An 11,041-nucleotide genomic window follows, 5' to 3' on the forward strand; every position below is an offset into this window, starting at 1 on the left:
CCTTATCTTTCTTCTATGCATATTTAACATATTAATGAAAGTATAGTGTCAGCTATACTCTATAATTAATTAATATGACAGTGTATGCCCATTCTTTACAGAAAGCTTTTGAACTCAGGGAACTAATTTTCTGTTAGGAATCATCGAGTCTGTGTTGATAAAGAATACAGGCATACAGCCTATTCTACAATGTCTCTCATGTCAGACACACAATGTCACAGTGCTGGGTCTATTTACAGTTGCTAAAACTAGACCTCTGTATTACCACATTAAGTAGTCATTGCCTAGATTCCTTTACAGCTTCAACAGTTCCTTGGGTACTTTTAAAAAGTACTATATAAACTTTTTCTGTTTATGTCCATTTTCCTTCTTCCTGGAGCACAGCCTTGAAAAGTTCTCCAAGTGTGGTCTTTTCCTGATAGTCCTCTTCATTTTCATTTCACTTGGAAACCTCTCTCCTTTTCTGGTTGTGTAGCTAGGGATATGATGTCAAATTCAAAAATTAGTGTTTTCTTCTTGGTATTTTGAAGATGATACACCACTGTCTTTTATGTTCTACTTTTCTCTCATTTCTTGGTCATTCTCCTTTTTATGACTGATACTGATTATCTTCTTTGTCTGAGGTTTTGTTGCCCTGCTTTAAGTTATATATATTCTTTTTTTATATATTATGTTCAAGTTCTCCAGCTCTGAGAGAGCATGGTGTTCATCATTCTTTTTAGCCTCATCTCTGAGGAATATTTCTTCTTTTGTCCTTTCTCTTACCTTCTGATATTCTGGTTAGAAGTAAGCTGGACTTCAACCTTTGACTCTCCACATCTCTTAATTCCTACTTCATATTTTGCCTTTTATTTTCTCTTTCTTGAATATTAATAATTTCTATAGATGTATCTTTAGTTCAATTACTGCTTTAAAACATAGATTGTGTTGATGGGAAAGACACAAAGGAAAATCAGTGAAAGTTCATGTAATTTGTCATTCCAACATGAGGATAATGGACTAAAACTCTGAAACTGTAAATCACCTCAATTAAATGTTTTCCTTTATAAGAGTTGTCGTTGTGATCATGGTGCCGCTTCACAGCAATAGAAACCATAACTAAGACAGAAATATATATGTGGGTGAGCATTTTAATGGACAAAAGAATGTAAACTATTAATACATCAAAAAACATCATATGCTACAAATTTAGAAGTAACAAGTGACATCCAGAAAATATGAGTACATTTCATGTTATGGGGATTGAAAGGAATGACTCAAAAAACCCTGATAGGAATGGACAAAACTATGAACCACCAGGAGGGTCTTTAATCTTTCTTTCAAGTAACCAAAGAACCCAACCATGCAGAGAAAACAGTATGTGTGCAGCTTTTCATACTGGAGGATGTTAGGTTGCCACTAAATTGGATAATTCTAGGTAAGTTTGTGAAGAATTTATAGGGGTTACCATTCCTACAATTTCAGTAATCAAATGTGGACTGGTAAATAGAAAGGAGAAGGAAATGACTACTTATTAAGCATTTGTGATATTATGCCTAATGATAGGCTTTAGGTGTCAGGATGTTGAACATCAGGGAAAATCAAGTTCTGTCACCTGACAGAGATAATGTGATGCTTGGATTAGGTACTGTCAAGATAGCACATTTTACATGGGAAGAGGCAGCATAGTCCCCTGAATTTGTTCAGTCTGAAAAGAAGGCAAAACACCAACAAAAGGTTGATAGAAAATGCAGTGATATTAACAGGCATTTGAGGTCATGCCTGGAATTTGCTATGGCACTGCCTAATAGGAATAAAAGACTGGTATTAATTGTGTCTGCAAAGTAATTAGGCTCCAGTGTTTTTTTATTTCCTATAAAAAGCAAGCTCCAGATTCTGACTGTATTATTTCTGTTAAACAACTCTTACTATTTAGGACATGGTAATAAGAGCATTTAATAATCAAACTGTAATTTACACATAATTAGTGGTATACAAGGTCAAAAGGTTCACCTTCAAAATTGTCTTACTCAACAAAATATGTTCAGTACAATAAGATACTAAATTCATATTAGAAATCCAATCTCCTAAATGTTAATTGAGCCAAAGAAAAGAACAAAGGAAATTGAAAGAGGGAATGATTAGGGAAGTGTGGGACAGTAGAAGGAAGTAAAGAGTGTCATAGTAGTAATTTAAAAATCTTTTATATTTATTTTGATTTTCATTGGATATACTCATTGTGCATACTGCATGTTACATCAGGACCATCTCACGAAGGATTTACTTTCCCAACATCCTTCTACCTTTTGTCTCCTCCCACCTTTCATGTTAATACCCTTTGTTTTCCTAGAGAATTTCACTTGTGCTTACATCTCATATGTACGTACATGATTTCATGTATTTATATTAACAGGTGTCATTAAAAAGGCATGATGTTTTTATAATGTAGACAGTTAAAAATTTTGTTTGTCCTCAAATAGTAAATGCACTAATAAGAACACACAATCCCACCATCCCACTCATCACATCTTTATCCTGAACGTTTCTTGGTGTATCCCACGGCTACCCCCTTGTCTTACTCATTATACCATGGAATCGTAATGAAAGCAACTCTTGTGTTAGAGATTCAAATGTAGTTTTCTGTTGAAAGGAGAGAGAAGACAAAGGAAAGTGTGTAAAAGAAACAGAGAAGATGGGCTTCCTGTTTGGCAGGGGCGGGGCAGCAGTGATAGTCTGGCGGCCTGGGGCAGCCCCAGGGCGCTGACCCTCTGCCTTCAGGGATGGAGGAAAGCACCATGGCAATATTGGAGAGTCAGCTGAAGAAGATTATGTCCAAGCACAAATACAGAGATCTAACTGTCCATCAAACTGTCAGTGTCATTCCTATGTACAAAGATCTCAAACCTGTATTGAATTTGTATGTCTTTAATGATGGCAGTTCCAGGGAGCTGGTGAATCTCACTGCAACAATTCCTGTGCGTTACAGAGGTAATACATATAATATTCCAATATGCCTGTGGCTGCTGAACACATACCCATATAATCCCCCTATCTGTTTGTTAAGCCTACTAGTTCAATGACTATTAAAGCAGGAAAGCAAGTGGATACAAATGGGAAAATCTACCTACCTTATCTACATGACTGGAAACATCCATGGTCAGAGTTGCTGGAGCTTATTCAGATCATGATTGTGATATTTGGAGAGGAGTCTCCAGTGTTCTCCCGTCCCACTATTTCTGCATCCTACCTACCATACACAGCAACTGGGTCACCAAATACCTCCTACATGCCAGGCATGTTGAGTGGAATTTCCGCATATCCATCTAGATACCCTCCCAATCCCAGTGCTTATTCTGACTGTCCTTACCCACCTGCTGGCCCATACCCTGCCACAACAAGCTCCCAGTGCCCCTCCCAGCCTCTTGTGACCATTGTTGGTCCCAGCAGAGACCGCACAATCAGTGAGGACACCATTCGAGCATCTCTCATCTCAGCAGTCAGTGACAAACTGTGATGGCACATGAAGGAGGAAATGGATGGTGCCCAGGCACCACTCAATGCCTTGAAACGAACAGAGGAAGATCTGAAAAAGGGCCACCAGAAACTGGAAGAGATAGTTACACGCTTAGATCAAGAAGTAGCTGAAGTTGATAAACACATAGAACTTTTGAAAAAGAAGGGTGAAGAACTGAGTTCTGCTCTGAAGAAAACAAAATCAGTCTGAAAATAATAACATTGATGAAGTTATCATTCCCACAGCCCCACTATATAAACAGATTCTAAATCTGTATGCAGAGGAAATGCAGTTGAAGACACTATCTTTTAACTGGGAGAAGCCTTGAGGCGGGGAGTAATAGACCTGGATGTGTTCTTAAAGCATGTCTGCCTCCTGTTCCATAAATAGTTCCAGCTGAGGGCACTTGTGCAAAAAGCAAGAAAGACCACGGGTCTTAGTGACCTCCACTGACTTCTTGTCTCAGCTGGAGATGGACCTCTTCGTAAAGCATTCTTTTCTTCTTTTCCTTTCTCTCATCAGTAGAACCCAGAATAAGTTATTGCAGTTTATCATTCGAGTGTTAAATATTTTGAATCAATAATATATTTTCTGTTTCCTTTGGGTAAAGACTGGCTTTTATTAATGCACTTTGTATCCTCTGTAAGCTTTCTGTGCGGTGTTGGGACTGACTGAACTAAATAAAATTTGTTGCAAATAAAAGAAAGAAACAGAGAAGATATCTGGTCCATTTTATACAGGATTTATGCTTCAAACAATTACAGATGAGATAGTCATTCCATAGAAAGGGAAAACCTGGACCTCTCTACTCTGTGGCTACAGTTGTAGGGACAGGAAGGACCTCCTGCCAGGTGTGGAGGAACAACTGTGAACTGACCCAGGAAAAATGAGGAGGATATAGAAATTTTATCTGCTTTTCACTTCAAAATCCTGAAAAAATATATTTTAAGGAGTAGGCAATAGATCTGTTTACTTCTTGGCTGACTTGAGTTTCTAACAGTGTCCTTGATTGTCAGTGTCCTCGATGTCCCAGATTCCTGACTCAAGTAACTGCTGTCTGGGATGCTGATTAAGAAGACAACCAAGAATGTTGCACATACAGTATACGGCTGAAAGGGTAAGAGGAAGGTCATTCTAGGAATGGTCAATATAGAAAGGTTTAAAACCTAGCCAGACAATAGTTAAGTACTCTTCCTTCAGTTCCTCCTTTCAGAGTTCTGTAATGGGACAATGATCTACCCAGTGGCTGAAGCTAACTCCTGTTCTCTCTTACCAAGCTTCTCTCTCCCCCAATCAACAAATTTTCTCAACTCTGCCTCAAAACTTTTCTGACTTTTTCTCTCTGGTCATCTGAACTGTTTCTTACTTTATTATTGTGATCTGACATAATAAAAAATATCTTTGCCCTCCAAAGTAATTTTCAGCAATCTTACTCTAAATTCTTGGGTGTTGCTCTGAAGTCACCTATAGACCTCTGAAGGTTATCACTATGAATGTTTCCTTGGTCACATTTTATTTATTTAGATATACTAAGATGTATACTGAAGTTTATACTAAAAAATCCAAAGGAAAGATTTAAAAATTATTTTTTAAGATGTTTCAATTCACTGGATGTACCCTGAAAATCTCCTTCTTGAAGACTATCTTTTATAATACCAGAAAGTATATGTAATCTTGCAAGGGAGGTGAGTAATCAATAATCTTATCCAGCTGTGATACCTATGAACTATTTCAATGACCAGAATGGCAAGATAGCCCTTAACCAACAGCTGTCTGTTAGAAATTAAAGAACATTCATTGACTAGGAGCTAAACCATACCTCCTACTATAAATGTACACAACTACTGGGGCTAGTGAGGTCACGTTATCTTAGAACAAAACGCACTACTATCACTTTTCTAGACCAACATAATTTCTAACTGCATTCTAGAATGTATCCTTATGCCCACAAATAAGTATAGCTTTCACTCCTCCTCAAAAAACTTCTCTACAGCAAACAGACCATTAGAGAAAACCACAACTGGTCCTGATGCAGAGAGCAATAGATCACGTGGAGCTCATCCCCAATGGATACATCTACAAAACAGCTGCTGCACCTAAGGTTCAAGGAACAGGGGAGTAGAGTGAGGCAAAAATACTTTAAGTGCCAAAAGACTAGAGTGTCTGCTGTGAGATGACAGAGTAGCTACGTCCATGACACCTCAACAACATAGCTACCTAAACAACACCTAAACAATGATAATATCATTATACACACTTAATGTGGAAAGGAGGAAGTCTCACAGGGTTTCCACTCTAGACAAAGAACTACAAGCAACTCATGACTTCTAAGAGATGGAGCCTCTCCTAGAGATGAGCCCCTTAACTGGTCATCCCATACAAAGTGGTCAACTCTGAAATAATATACAGATAGCCACATTCAATAGACTCAGCAGGGTTATTTATGTATTTATACGCACACACACACATATCAAAAAGAGGCCATCATTTTGAGAGATAGTAAGGGGAGTGTGGGAGGGGTTTGAGGAAAGGGGCATTTGAGTGGTTACAGGGAGGAGGACCATGAAAGGGGAGAGTGACATATTTTAATGAAAATTTTGATAAGAATTCTAAATCAAGTTAGATTTTGCTCAGTAAATAGCACCTGTAAAAACACACAAATATATATGTACATAAACACACAAATATATATGTACATACTTAAATTTTGTGTCAGTATAAGTACATGTGTACATGTGTCAGCATACACATGTATTATACATAAATTCTTTGAGTCATCTTCATTGAGACATTGGACAACTAAGATTATTCCCTAAGCTCATCAAAATGAAAAGCATTCTGCTTCTCCATCTCTTCCCCAACTCAGCCATCCCAGTCCCTCATGTTTGCATCCTTCATCCCTTCCTCTCTACCCCCTCTCCCCACCCCCAGTTTACCCAGGAGATCTTAACTATTTCCCCTTCTCAGGGCATTCCATGTGTATCTCTTAGGGTTCTCCTTGTTACCTAGTTTCTTTAGGGCTGTGAATTGCAGCCTGATTATCCTTTGCTTTACATCTACTATCCACTTATGAGTGTGTACATACCATCTTTCTGGGTCTGGGTTACCTCACTCAGGATGATGTTTTTCTAGTTCCATCCATTTACCTATTCCCTATGGTGGGATGCCTTGATGCAGGTGGGAGGAGCTTGGTCCTACCTCAACTTGATATGCCATGCTTTGTTGACTCCCATCGGAGGCCTTACCTTTTCAGAAGAGTGGATGGGGGTAGGGGTAGAAAGGAGATGGGGGAAGGGGATGGGAGGAGAGGAGGGAGAGGAAACTGTGGTTGGTAGGTAAAATAAATTTTAAAAAATTAATAATAATTAAAAATGAAAAACATTCTGAACATTGACAGTGGGTTAAAATAAAGAAGAGCACATGAAGGGAGTTAGAGGAGGAACTGGACAGGAGAGATTGATCAGCATTAAGAGCACTCTTCCAGAGGAGTCTGAATTCCCAGTATCCACATAAAATCTTGTAACAGTCTGAAACTCCAGTCCCAGTGGATCTGAAGCCCTCCCCTTGCCTCTGTGGGCACTGAATGTATTTGGTGCACAGATATGTGCAGGATGTGCAAACAAAACACCTATACTTAAAAAATTTAAAAACAATATTTAAATTAGTGAAATTTTAAAAAGATGACTGTACCAGGCTTTTTCTTTTGAGCCACCAACCAGCTCACCAGTCATGACGTAGAGACTTCTTATTAGTTATGAATGTTCGGCCTTATCTTAGTTTTTATGTTAATCTGCTTATCTACATTTTCCCTCAGGGCTTTTTTCCTTTCTTTCTATATATATATCTTAGTTTCCTGCTGCCTCTATGCCTGTCTGCCTGGCAGCTGCCTGGTTTCTGGCTCTGGGTGTCTTCCTCTCCTTCTCCTAGTTCTCTTCATTCCTCTCTTCTCTCTGGAGCCTAGATTTTTCCTCCTATTTATTATCTCTACCTGCCAGCCCCACCTACCTCTCTCTTGCCTGAATATTGGCTATTCAGCTTTTTATTAGACCAATCAAGTGTCTTAGGCAGGCAAGGTGAAGGAACAATACATCTTTTCATAACTAAACAAATGCAGCATAAACTAATGTACCACACCTTTACACAGTTAAAGTATTATTCTGCACCATAAAATAATGTAACACATTTTTGCCCAGTTAAAATAATATTCCACAACAGACAGTTTCAGTTAATCCTTGAGTAAACCTAAATAGTATAGAGGACTTTAAGTGAATTATGGGAAATGGTGGATATGATATAAATTGAAAACAAAATTTAGTAGGAACTTTGAGATACTTAAAGTTTATGTGTATTTTGAGTACACACACACACACACACACACACACACACACACACACACACACACACCAAAGCCCTGCTTCCAGAGCACTGACAAGCCAGGCAGTTGGTGTTAGACTGAAACATGTGAAGGAAAGGATAAAACCACTAAAAAGATTTGAAACTAGAGAGATGGATGGTTAGCATTATTTCTTCTGTTCTTCCTCCCCTGGTTCTAGAAATTGAACAATAATCTACTCCTTCACTGAAGCCAAGGCATACCTGTTCTTAATGTACTTTATAAAATGTCATTAATATATTGACTCCATTTGTACCTCAACATCTATGTGAAAGATGCTTCTTGAGCCACAAATGATTGTCCTGTCACTACTTTAAAAATGCAAAGAAAACAGATCTGATTATGCTTCGTTTGTAATAGTCAATGTATCAATGTTAAAAATAAAGACAATCAATATACTGTTTAATTGTTAAAATACTGTGTGAAAGATTACTGATGAATGAATGCATCTGAAGGAAAGCAAGAAAAGCAGGCTAACCTTTCTGAGCACGTGTGTGAGCTGTGGCAGCAACGACTTTGTTTCCCCAATAGTATGAGCGTGATTAGAAGCCTCAAAATGTGCTCTGGTGATCATAATCATTTACTTTTCCATAAAAACGTATGAACTAGAGAAGAGTTAGCTCAATCAAAGAAACTAACTCTACAATTCAGTACAAAATAGACAAATAAGACCTTCAATGACAAAGACATCTAAAAACACAAATATTTATCACTTCCCAGAGGGTTAAAATATGCATATATGTGTACCTTTAATATACATATACATATGTGTACAAAAGTTAGACAAAAAAATTTAATCATGAATGTGCCCAGAACAGTGCATCACTTCACAAGGCAAGGTTGCTTCCTGTTAATATAGTGGTACATATTTTGAACCTCATGCTGATACGATATTTGGTCCTAATAAACTCTGGAGAAGACAGAATACTGCTGATTATTCTTTGACATTACAATCTAAACTGTAGGTCACACGTGGAATAGAATTACTGTAAAATCACTTGCACAGCTATACCCGTTGCCCTCCTTTGTCACTCTGTTTACAGCTAACAAAAACTATGGCTTTCATTCAAACTTTACAGCCTTATTTTGAGATTACTAGAAGATAAGATGAAGTAAATATAATTTGGTTTATACAAAATATTAATGAGAACAAGACATAAACAGGTATGATTTTAGTTTGAATTAAATTTAATTGAAACAGCTTCCTTGAATGCCGGTAATTATTTTCAGTTTTCTAAGCCTCAGGTAATAAATCTATAATGAATTTCTTTTTCTCCAACAATTAAAATGCATCATTGTTCTCTACAGGAGAAAGAGCATGTTGTATATGATTCTGATTATATTTATTAAGAACACATCCATTAATCAAATTAGCCTGGAGTAATTAATAAAATGGTCATTTCTCAGTCTTGTGCTTGAGAAGTGATCATCTTTTCTTCTAAAAAAGTAACTGCTGTTCCATTACTCCACCTCTGAGTGACCCAGTTCCCCATAACTGTGTCAGTAAGAGAATTCTGCCTGGGATTGACGATACCCATGTTTTCTCAATTCGTACAACTCATGAGCCCCCTGAAAAATACATCATCTGTTTGTACTTGAAACATGGTTCCCAGCAGCAACCTTGTGCATTGGGAGCTCAGTGGAGACCTGAAAATCTCAGGTCCCAATCCAGAGCTACTGAATCAATACTTTCATTCTCCTGAGGTTGGAAGATGATCCACAGGGCAGTTAATATGTCAGAAATTGTCCTCTGCATGGCTACCAGATACTTGTAAACTCTGTCTGGTAATACTCATGCTTGTTGGTTTTCCTTGTAAGTATTAAAAACTGTGTATCATGCTTCTTCAGTCCAATATATACCCTAAAACAAGCTGGTTACTTTCTGTTAATTCTCAGCTGTGCCAACCAGTGTGAATGGACTTATTTGTTTTTTATTGCTGTTTTTGTTGATCTTATGCCATTGGCTATATCAGGTAGGTAAAAATGTTTTGCCTTTCATGGGCTATTTAAAAAGTACCATTAAGTCTAATTTTATATTTTATCTCACTCCCTGAAATTTAATTCTAGAGAATTCAATTATTTTCTCTATTAAGTCTTGACAAAGAGGAGCTCAGGATACTGGGAATGTTAAGGTGACCTCATTCAAACAAGACTGCCAACCAAATGGCAATATTGATGTCAATATTAACTAACCCAAATGATCACTTTCCAGTCTTGGCTTAGAGAATCATCAAAGCAATCCAAAATAAAATCAGAATTTGTTTTATGAAATTCAGAAATCACTTTGAAACAATTTTTTTTTTCTAGCTAGCTGCTGGTGATTTTTTTAGCTGGAGGTCCCGCCTTACCAATTCTTGATACACTCTCTGTGTGCATGGCCCTTTTCCTGGAGGAAGCTCTGGGCTTCTGGTGTCGCCAGGCTCTGTGTCTTGCTCTCTTGCTGTTGCATGCTTCCCCTTAAGGCAGAAAACAATTTGTTCCCTTTCTGATTTCACTCCGATTACATGATCAAGAAGATAAAATGACAAGTTTAGCTTTTCTGACTCCCCGTGATTAAAGATGCTGCTTCTTGCCCAGCACATGTTTCTTTCATTTCTCTTCCCCACAACACCAAGAACTAATTCATTTTAGAGCAGCTCGCATATAAATGAAATCAGTTGAAAATTTAAAATCCTTTTAGATAAAACTGAGGCTGAAACATTTTGGCAAGAGGCTTTTCCCTGTCCAATGTTATTCATACTGATATTTAAAGATGTCTCACCGAAGTATTTGCTACCCACACAACTAGGAAGTAGATGAAGTCTTGAAGCTGTTGACGTCTTTCTAGAGTAGCCTTGCTAGCTCTTTTCTTACTTGGAAAAACCTGAAACTTTAGAAATTCACTCCAATTCTCTGCTTCATTCTTCTCTATCCAGACAGACATTCCTGGCATTGCCACATTAATTCCTGTAGACTAGTGACTAAAGATCAAATCAGATTTTTTAAAAATTTATTTTATGTTCATTGGTGTGAAGGCAGCAGATCCCCTGTACCTGGAGTTGCAGACAGTTGTTAGCTGCCATGTGGGTGATGGGAATTGAACCTAGGTCCTCTGGAACAGCAGCCAGTGCTCTTAACTACTGAGCCATCCTTCCAATCTGCCAAATTAGATCTTT

The 11,041-nt window shown here is 37.8% G+C and overlaps 1 pseudogene; it reads left to right on the forward strand.

Annotated features, from left to right (window-relative positions):
* Positions 1–2,774: 2,774 nt before the first annotated feature.
* LOC131908103 (tumor susceptibility gene 101 protein-like) lies at positions 2,775–4,102 on the forward strand (annotated as a pseudogene).
* Positions 4,103–11,041: the final 6,939 nt, after the last annotated feature.

The sequence above is a fragment of the Peromyscus eremicus genome, chromosome 4 (genome assembly GCF_949786415.1).
Source record: "Peromyscus eremicus chromosome 4, PerEre_H2_v1, whole genome shotgun sequence".
In the NCBI taxonomy this organism is placed as follows: Eukaryota; Metazoa; Chordata; class Mammalia; order Rodentia; family Cricetidae; genus Peromyscus; species Peromyscus eremicus.